The sequence below is a fragment of the Myotis lucifugus genome, unplaced genomic scaffold (genome assembly GCF_000147115.1).
Source record: "Myotis lucifugus unplaced genomic scaffold, Myoluc2.0 scaffold_4, whole genome shotgun sequence".
Taxonomy (NCBI): domain Eukaryota; kingdom Metazoa; phylum Chordata; class Mammalia; order Chiroptera; family Vespertilionidae; genus Myotis; species Myotis lucifugus.
The window spans coordinates 8631496-8642074 of NW_005871052.1; the positions used below are offsets into that span (position 1 = coordinate 8631496).

General features: G+C 44.2%; 1 pseudogene; it reads right to left on the reverse strand.

The window, feature by feature from the left end:
* Nucleotides 1–9997: 9997 nt before the first annotated feature.
* On the reverse strand, nt 9998–10218 carry LOC111828435 (annotated as a pseudogene).
* Between the last annotated feature and the right edge of the window lie 361 nt (nt 10219–10579).

A 10579-nucleotide genomic window follows, 5' to 3' on the forward strand; every position in this document is an offset into this window, starting at 1 on the left:
AACTTGTGTTGTCATGACAAAATGACAGGCAGTACATATGTCACTACCTATTCTTAGTCATTTATTTATAAATTCAATAAACATGTGTGCCTGGGTGCAAGAAACAGTGTATTAGGCACTGATTATATAGCAATGAAAAAGACAGAAACCATGCATTTCCTGATTTCTATTCAACAAACAAGTAAATGAGGTGACTAAATAAGCTAATACAGATGGTGATAAGTGTTATGAAAGACAGTGAAAGGACTACAAGTAACTATTGGGGAGGAAAGAAAGAATTTATAAAAACAAGGCTTCTCCAAGGAGATGACATTTAAGTTGAGGCCTCCAGGATTAAAGGAAGCCAGCCACGTAAAGAGTTAGTGGTAAATATTCCAGGCACAGAAAACAGACAGTGTCCAAAGATAAACAGGATGCTTATTTTTAAAAATCTTTATTGTTGAAAGTATTACATATGTCCCTCTTCCTCTATTGACCTCCCGCAACCCACCCCCACTCCCACCCCAGGCCTTCACAACCCTATTGTTTGAGTCTGTGGGTTATGCATATATGCATACAAGTTCATTGGTTGATCTCTTCCCAACACCCACCCTCCCCTGTCTACCTTCTTAAGTTTGACAGTCTGTTTGATGTTTCTATGTTTCTGGATCTATTTTTGTTTATTGGCTTATGTTGTTCATTAGATTCCACATATGAGTGAGATCATGTGATACTTATTTTTCTCTGACTGGCTTATAACGCTTAGTATAATATTCTCCAGGTCCATCCATGCTGTTGCAAATGCTAAGAGTTCTTTCTTTTTACAGCTGCCTAGTATTCTATTGTGGAGACGTACCACTGTTTTTTACTCCACTCATCTGCTGATAGGCCCTTTGGCTGTTTCTAAATCTAAGCTATTTTAAATTGCAAAGCTATGAAGATAGGGGTGCACATATCCTTTTTGATTGGTGTTTCTTATTTCTTTGTTCCTAGAAGTGGGATCACTGGGTCAAATGGGAGTTCCATTTTTAAGTTTTTAAAGAAACTCCATACTATTCTCCACAGTGGCTGCACCAGTCTGCATTCCCACCAGCAGTGTACCAGGATTCCATTTTCTCCACATCCTCGCCTTTTATTTCTTCTTCTTGTCTGACCTCTATGGCTAGCACTTCCAGTACTATGTCAAATAGGAGAGGTGAAAGTGAGCATGCCTGTCTTGTTCCTGTTCTTAAGGGAAATGGGTTTAGTTTTTGCCCATTGAGTATGATGTTGGCTGTAGGTTTGTCATATATGGCTTTTATCATGTTGAGGTATGATCCCTCTATCCCCATTTTGCTGAGAGTTTTTATCAAAAAAGGCTGTGAGATTTAGTCAAATGCTTTTTCTGCATCAATTGATATGATCATGTGATTTTTATCTTGCAATCTGCTAATGTGCTGTAACACATTTATTGATTTGAGGATATTGTACCAGCCTAGCATCACTGGAATAAATCCCACTTGATCATGGTGTATGAACTTTGTAATATAATGCTGGATCCGATTTGCTAAAATTTTGTTGAGGATTTTAGCATCTATGTATATAAGGGATATTCTCTTTCTTTGTAGTGTCTTTATCTGGTTTGAGGGATTAAGGTATGCTGGTCTCATAGAAAGAGCTTGGAAATGTTCCTTTATTTTGAATTTTTTGGAAGAGTTTGAGGAGCATACGTGTTAGTTCTTCTTTGAATGTTTGGCAAAACTCCCCTGTGAAGCCACCCGGACCAGGGACTTAGTTTGCTGTAAGGTTTTTGTTGTTGTTGTTGTTGTTTTTTGACTGCTTTAATTTCATCAATAGCTATGGTTCTACTCAGGTTTTCTGATTCTTCCTAATTGAGTTTAGGAGCTTGTATTTTTCTAGGAATATGTCCATTTCATCAAGGTTGTCCAGGTTGTTGGAATAGAGTTGTTCATAGTATTTTTTTTAACAATCATTTGTATTTCTGTGGGGTCAGTTGTTACTTCACTTCTTTCATTTATGATTTTATTTGGATCTTCTCTCTTTGTTTCATGGGAAGCCTGGCTAGATGTTCATCAATCTTGTTTATCCTTTCAAAGAACCAGCTTTTTTTTTTTTGGTTTCTATGTCATTTATTTCCGCTCTGATCTTTATTTCCCTCCTTCTACTTTCTCTTGGCTTTTCTTGCTCTCTTTCTAATTCTTTAAGTTGTAGGGTTAGATAACGTATTATAAGTTTTTCATAATTTTTCAGGTAGGCCTGTAGTGCTGTGAACTTCCCTCTCAGGATTGCTTTCACTGTGTCCCATAGATTTTGTGTTGTTTTTGTGTTTTTATTGTCATTCATTTCCAGGATGTTTTTTTTAAAATTATTATTTCTTCTTTGATCTGTTTTGTAACCCATTCATTGTTTAGTAGCATGTTATGTAGTCTCTATGTGTTTGATTGTTTTTTTTAGTGTTTTTATTTTAGTTGATTTCAAATTTTATGCCAATGTGATCTGAGAAGATGTTTGATATGATTTCAATCTCCTTGAATATGTAGAGACTTTGCCTGTGTCCTAACATGTGGTTTATCTTTAAAAATGTCCCATGTGCACTTGGGAAGAATGTATATTATGTTGCTTTGGGGTAAAATGTTCTGAAGAAGTCAATTAGTTCCATCTGACCTAGTGAGCTGTTTGGTATTGCTGTTTCCTTGTTCATTTTTTTCCTAGAAAATTTATCCAGTGATGTCAATGGGTATTAAAGTCCCCTGCTATGATTGTATTGCTGTCAATCTCTCCTTTGATATCATCCAGAAGTTTTTTAATGTATTTGAATGTTCCTGTATTTGGGTGCATATATGTTTACCAGAGTTATATCCTGTTGTTGTATTTATCCCTTTGTATTATGAAGTGGCCTTTCTTATCTCTTGTTATGGCCTTCACTTTGAGGTCTATTTGTCAGGTATAAGTATTGCTACCCCAGCTTTTTTTTTTCATTTCCACTCGCCTGAAGATTTTTCCCCCCATCCCTTCATTTTCATTATGTGTGACTCCTTTGTTCTGAGGTGGGTCTCTTGTAGAAAGCATATATATGGGCCATGTTTTCTTATCCATTCAGCTCCCATATGTCTTTTTATTGGAGCATTTAATCCATTTACCTTTAAGGTTATTATTGATAGGTACTTGTTTGTTGCCATTGTTATTCTTTAAGCCTGTGTCCCTCCCTCTCTTTTTATTTCTTCTTCTTACAACAGTTCCTTTAGGATTTCTTGCATTGCTGGTTTGGTGGTAATAAACTCCTTTAGCTTTTTTTTTGTCTTCAAGGCTCCTGATTTCATCATTTCATCTTCAATTTTGAATGATAGTCTTGCTGAATAGAGTAGTGTTGGATTCAGTCATTGCTTTTCATTACTTTGTATACTTTCTCCCTTCTTCCATGATTTTCTTCTGTTGAGAAATCTGCTGATAGTCTAATGGGAGATTCCTTGTAGATAACTTTCTATCTCTCTCTTGCACCCTTTAAGATTCTTTCTTTGTCTTTAACATTTACCATTTTAATTATGATATGTCTTGGTGTGGGTCTTTTTGGGTTCATCTTGTTTGAGATCCCCTGTGTGTCATGGTTTTGTGTGAGCTTTTTCTTCTTCAAGTCAGGGAAGTTTTCTGTCATTATTTCTTCAAGCAGATTCCTATTCCTTGCTCAGCTTCTTCTTCTTCTGGAACCATATTATGCGAATGTTGTTGTTGTTTTTTTCATGTTGTCCTAAAGCTCCCTTAAACTCCCCTCCTGCCTCTTAATTGTTTTTTCCCCCCGAATTGCTGCTCTGATTAGTTTGGTTCTACCCTGTCTTCTAACTTGCTGATTCGGTCCTCAGCTTCTTCTAGTCTACTGTTGAAACCTTCCATTGTGTTCTTTATTGCAGCTATATCATTTTTAATTTCCTCTTGATTCTTACCCATGTTGGTGTATTTCTCATTGAGCTCCTTATAATTGTTATTGAGTTGCTTGTAATTCTCATTCAGATATTTGAGCCTCCTTATAACCATTACTTTGAATTCTTTATCTGACAAAATTACTTACCTCCATTTCATTTAGTACCTTTTCTGGTAATTCTTCCTCTTTATTTTCCTCCTTTGGGGATTGTTACTTTATCTCCCCATTTTCACTGTCCCTTTGTATTTGTTTCTATGACTTAGATCAAACTGCTATGTCATCCAGTTTCTTGGGGGTTGGTCCTATGTAGTAGGTGCTTTGTGGGACTCAGTGGTGCCATCTCTCAGATCTCCTAAGCTGGGTGTCTAGAAAAGCCCCCTACTTGAGTTATTTGGGTTCTCCTGATGTAGTTGGGTCTTGAATGTTATTGTTCTGTTTGTGGATAGAGTCTCCTTACAGGTTTCTTGACTATGTGGCTCACCCCCAACCTCATTGTGCAAGTTGTTGTGGATGGAGTGTCAGCCTTTATATATATACTAGAGGCCCGATGCACAAAAATTTGTGCACTCGGGGGGCGGGGGGAGGGGGGTCCCCCAGCCCGGCCTGTGCCCTCTCACAGTCTGGGACCCCTCGGGAGATAACGACCTGCTGGCTTAGGCCTGCTCCCAGGTGGCAGAGGGCACGCCCAATCCCTAAGTGCAGCCCCTGGTCAGGCTCAGAGCAGGGCCGATTGGGGGGTTGGGGCACCGCCCCCTGTCACACTCAAGGCAGGGTCAATGGGGAGGTTGCGGTGCCACCCCCTGTCATGCACAGAGCAGAGCCGATCAGGGGGTTGGGGTGCTGCCCCCTGTCACTCACAGAGCAGGGCCAATCAGGGGATTGGGGCACTGCCCCCTGTCACTCACAGAGCAGGGCCCATCAGGGGGGTTGGGGCTCCGTACTCTGTCACACACAGAGCAGGGTCAATCAGGGGGTTGGGGAGCTCCCCCTGTCACTCACAGAGCAGGGCCGATCAGGGGGTTGAGGAGCTCCCCCCTGTCACTCACAGAGTAGGGTCAATAGGGGAGCTGGGGCACCACCCCCTGTCACACACAGAGCAGGGCAGATCAGGGGGTTGGGGCGCTGCACCCTGTCACACTCAGGGCAGGGCCAATGGGGAGGTTATGGCTCTACCCTGTCACACACAGAGCAAGGCCCATGAGGGGGGTTGGGGCGCCACCCTCTATCACCCACAGAGCAGGGCCGATCAGGGGGTTGGGGCGCCGCCACTGTCACACACAGAGCAGGGCCGATCAGGGGGTTGGTGTGCCGCACCCTGTCAAACACAGAGCCGCAGGGCAATCAGGGGATTGGGGAGCTCCCCCCTATCAGGCACAGAGCAGGGCTGATCAGGAGGTTGGGGTGCCTTCCCCTGTCACGAACAGAGCAGGGCAGATAGGGGGGTTGTGGCCCCGCCCCCTGTCAAACACAGAGCCACAGGGCAATCAGGGGGTTGGGGAGCTCCTCCCTATCAGGCACAGAGCAGGGCTGTTCAGGGGGTTTGGGTGCTGCCCCCTGTCACGCTGATCCCGGTGCCAGGAGCCTCGCTGCTCTGCTGATCCTGGTGCCGGGAGGCATATTACCCTTTTACTATATAGGATAGAGGCCTGGTGCATGGGTAGGGGCTGGCTGGTTTTCCCTGAAGGGTGTCCTGGATCAGGGTGGGGATCCCCACTGGGGTGCCTGGCCAGTCTGGGTGAGGGGCTGAGGGCTGTTTTCCGGAAGCGGGTGACTGAAGCTCCCAACCGCTCCTTGTTTTCTTTTTTTTTTTTTTTTTTTTTTTTTTTTTATTCTGGGCCAGCTTTAGCTCTGAGGCTTCACTGCTGCAAACATCAATACAATGTTGCGGTCCGGAAGCCCGGCTGAATGAAAGCCGGTTTCTGGGGTTTTGTTTAGCTTCTTATTTGCAACATAGTACATAGTTGCTTAGAGTTGCAGCTGAGAGGCCGGCAAGTGAGGCGGGGAACGTTGGAGTCCTCCTTCACTGATGCAAGCAAGCCTCATGTTCGCTTCCAGCTGCCTGGCTGCCGGCCGCCATCTTGGCTGACAGTTAATTTGCATATACACACTGATTAGCCAATGAAAAGGGTAGCGGTCGTATGCTAATTACCATGTTTCTCTTTTATTAGTGTAGATTATATATAACCAGGGGCCATCACAACCAAATGGATGACTGAATGGACAACCTAACAAGCTGAGTGGGGCGACAAGGCTGGCAGGGGGGTTAGTGAGGGAAGACCAAATGACTGAACAGCAGGCTATGTGGGGCGACCAGACCAACAGGGGGCCCAAAAGGGGATAGTGAGGGTCGACCAAATGACTGAGCAGCAGACTGCGTGGGGTGGCCAGGCCAGCAGGGAGGTTAGTGAGGGATGACTAAACGACTGAGCAGCAGGCTGCATGGGGCGACCAGGCCAGCGGGGGGGGGGGCAGTGAGGGGTGACCAAGCCTGCAGGGGGGCAGTTGGAGGTGACCAGGTTGGCAGGGGGGTGCAGTTAAGGGCATCCAGGCCAGCAGAGGGGAGCAATGAGGGGAGACCAGGCTGGGATGGGGGAAGTAAGGGGCAACCATGCTGGTGGGGGGCAGTTAGGGGAGACCAGGCCAGCGGGGGGGGGGCAGTTGGGGGTGACCAGGCTGGCAGGCAGAGGCGGTTAGGGTTGATCAGACTGGCAGGGGGCCAGAAGGGGTGATCGGGCAGGCAGGCAGGTGAGCAGTTAGGAGCCAGCGGTCCTGTTTTGTGAGAGGGATGTCCTCAGGATCGGGCCTAAACTGGCAGTTGGACATCTCCCGAGGGATCCTGGATTGGAGAGGGTGCAGGCTGGGCTGAGGGACCCCTCCCCTGTGCATGAATTTTATGCCCCTGGCCTCTATATGTATATAATATACCTTACAATGTGATCACCATACTAATTCTCGTAGCCAACTGTCACCATGTAAACTTATCATAATATTATTCACTATATTCCCTGTGCTGTACACTACACCTCTGTGGCTTATGTATTTTACAACTAGAAGTTTTTACCTTTTATTCCCCTTCACTTTTTACCACCCTCCAATGATCAGTTTGTTCTCTGTTCTATGAGTCTTCTTTGTGTTTTATTTGTGCATTTGTTTACTTTTTTTAGATTCCACATATAAGTGAAGTCATATGGTATTTGTCTTTCTCTGTCTTATTTCACTTAGCATAATACCCTCCAGGTCCATACATGTTGTTGCAATATGACCCAGCAATTCCACTTCTGGTTATTTATCCCAAGAAAATTAAAACACTAATTCAAAATGACACATGCAGCCCCATGTTTATTGCAGAATTGTTTATACTTGCCAAGATATGGAAGCAACCTAGGTGTTCATCAGAAGATGAATGGATAAGAAGATGTGATATATATAGGCTGGTATTCCCACCATGCAACAATCAGCTGGAGTTGAGTAACAACTGCTTCCTTTAGAGCCAGACCCCCTGCCTAGCCTCTGAAGATATCCGAGTAGTAACCCCTGCCCTCCAGGGCTCTCTGACCTTCAGTTTCTTTACCCCCTCCACAGTTTCAAGCAAACACAGAAAGCGTTGCTCTAGGAATGACTGTGTCCATATAGAGATGCAGTCTGTGAAGAACAGTGCTTTTCAAACTTTAATGTTCAAGGATATTCTTGTTAAAGTAAATATTCTGAATCAGTAGACACAGGGTGGAGCTCGAGGTCCTGCATTTCTGACAGATTCGCAGGTGATGTGGATGCTGCTGGTTCATGAACCACACTGATAGAAGTGAGAGGCCAGTAGAAAGAGCAAAGAAGTGAAAAAGAAAGAGCTGTGGCCTCCAGCCCCAGCTTTCACTGACCTTCACTGCATTGAGTAAACTGCTAAACCTGTTCAACGTGCTTGCCAAGCCATTCTCCAGTGAGGTGGTGAAAAGACAGGAAGAGATTCTTTCAGCCAGAGGAGTGCTTGACCAGGAAAAGCACTATAAAGAAAGCTGGCAAAGAATCTACTTAACAGAAGGTGAGGCTCCTTCTAGGGTACTTGCCCCTCCAAATTGGGATGGTTTGAGTGCTTGAGTCATCTCTCAGATTCCAGATGATGTTTCCTGAACTCCAAGGAAAAATTGTGTTTCTTGTTTTGTTTTGTTTTTCTTGGGGGTGTGAGGTGCTGGGGAGATTCAGAAAGAGAAGGGAGAAAATAAAGAGAGAGAGTAAAAGGGAGAAAAAGAAAGGAAGAAAAGCCCTAGCTGGTTTGGCTTAGGGCAGTGATGGCGAACCTTTTGAGCTCGGCGTGTCAGCATTTTGAAAAACCCTAATTAACTCTGGTGCCGTGTCACATATAGAAATTTTATGATATTTGCAACCATAGTAAAACAAAGACTTATATTTTTGATATTTATTTTATATATTTAAATGCCATTTAACAAAGAAAAATCAACCAAAAAAATGAGTTCGTGTGTCACCTCTGACACGCATGTCATAGGTTCGCCATCACTGGCTTAGGGGATAGAGTGTTGGCCTGCAGACTGAAAAGTCCTGGGTTCGATTCCATTCAAGGGCACATGCCCAGGTTGTGGGCTCGATTCCCCAGTAAGGGGCATGCAGAAGGCAGACAATCGATGATTCTCTCTTATCACTGATGTTTCTAACTCTCTCTCCCTCGCCCTTCCTCTCTGAAATCAATAAAAAAATATTTTTTTAAAAAAAGAAAAGATAAATCAAGAGGAGAATCACTAAGAAAGGGAGAGAAAGAAGAAGAGAGAAAAGAGGATGAAGAGACAGCAAGACAAAAAAGAAGGATAAAGGAGGAGGAAGAGGCAGTGGTGGATGAGGAGGAAGGTGAAAACCGGGAGGAGTGGAAGGTGGAGGGGATACACAGTGTGGTTCATGGACCAGCGGCATCCAAGGCTAAGGCCTTTTCTAAAAGCTCCTTCCTTTGCTAGAGTCCTTCATCCTTATCTGACCCCTCCTCACAGTAGGACATCCTCACAGCAGGATCCTAAGGTTGCTTTCCTGCTCTAAAATTCTATGATCTTCTGAAATGCTATGGAACAGGCTGGCCTCTTGGCTTGCCTATGATTAACTATCTCCTCTTCCTCACCTTTTGCTCAGCAGGAGCCACCCAGCCAAACCCATGCTTCCTCTACCCTAGTATAGGAGGATTCAGAGTTCATCAGACTGCTGTAGAAGCCCTGGGTTGAGAGCAAACTGGGAAGGAGGAGAGAAGACTTCACCTGCACACACATACATATTATTAGTTGTCAAGTCCTGTTGCCTCAACCCTTATGGCATTTCTTCTGTATATCCCCTCCTTTCTATATCCACCACTATTGCTCCACATCATGCCCTCATTTATGTCTCTCCTGAACTATCACATCAGCCTCCTAACTGTTCACCTACCTCCATTTTTGCTGCCCTCCAATCCACTTTAATCCACTTTCACACTGCTGCCAGAGTTAGAACCCTACAGGTTGATCCTCCTCTGATGAAACAATTTTTTAAGACTTTTTTTATTTATTTAAGAGAGGAAGGTAGAGGGAGAGAGAAATAGACACATCAATGATGACAGAGAATCACTGATTGGCTGCCTCCTGCATGTACCTCACTGGAGACTGAGCCTGCAACCCAGGCACGTGCCCTTGACTGGAATCGAACCTGGGACCCTTCAGTCCACAGGCCAACACTCTATCCACTGAGCCAAACCAGCTAGGGCTGATGAAACACTTTTAATGACTCCCCATTGCTTACAGAATAAAGTAGCAAGATATTAACAATTCTCTCCACCTGGCCTAAATACTCTTCATACTTTCTACATATCCACACTTTCCAGCTCACGAGTTTTTGTTTTGTTTTGTTTTGTTTTGTTATCTTCTGATAATTCCTCCCCTACTTTTGCTTGTCTAAGTCCTAGCCATCCTTTCTGGTCAGGCTCAAAGCCATATCTTTTTTTTTAAATTTTTTTTTTTTTTACAAAAGTTTATTCTTAAATGTACCACAGCCTCCAAGACAACACTTCATTTTAGCTATAGGTGGCAAGAGATGTGATGACAGGGAATCCTGATGTTAAAACAGGAATGGAACTAAGGATCACCATTGCCCCAGGCCAGATTTCTTAATTCCACCTGTGGCCAGGGGGCCCTTCCCCGCCGCCTTCACTTTCAGCTCCTCGAGTTTCTTCTGCTCCTCTTTCTGCCTCTGCTTGAACGCCTTGTCCTCCTCGTCCATCTCCTTGGCCTGCTTCTTGGGCTGCTTCAGGGGCTTCTTCTTGCCATCTTCACGGCCGGACATGGTGCCTGCCGCCCCGGCCCCAGACCAAAGCCATATCTTTTATGAAGTTTCAACCCAAGTTGAAATCAATCTCCCTTTCTATGCATGCTCACACCATTTTATGGGCACCCTTTTTATTACCCTTATTACTGCTTGCTTTATGTAGTTAGTTTATTATGAGTTGGTCACCCCACATAATTTTGCTTTCCAATAGCTTCTGTCAAAGCACCTAGTCTTGAGACACTAAAAATGTTTGTTGAATGAATTGATGTTCTGTGAAAGGAGAAAAAATGGCTGAGCTTGAGTTCAAAGAAGGTCAGAGTAGATTCTAAGAGGGGTAGGGCAAGCCATGCAGGGTCAAACTTTCACCAGGCACTCTGAGGCATGCTATTGGTGCCTCAA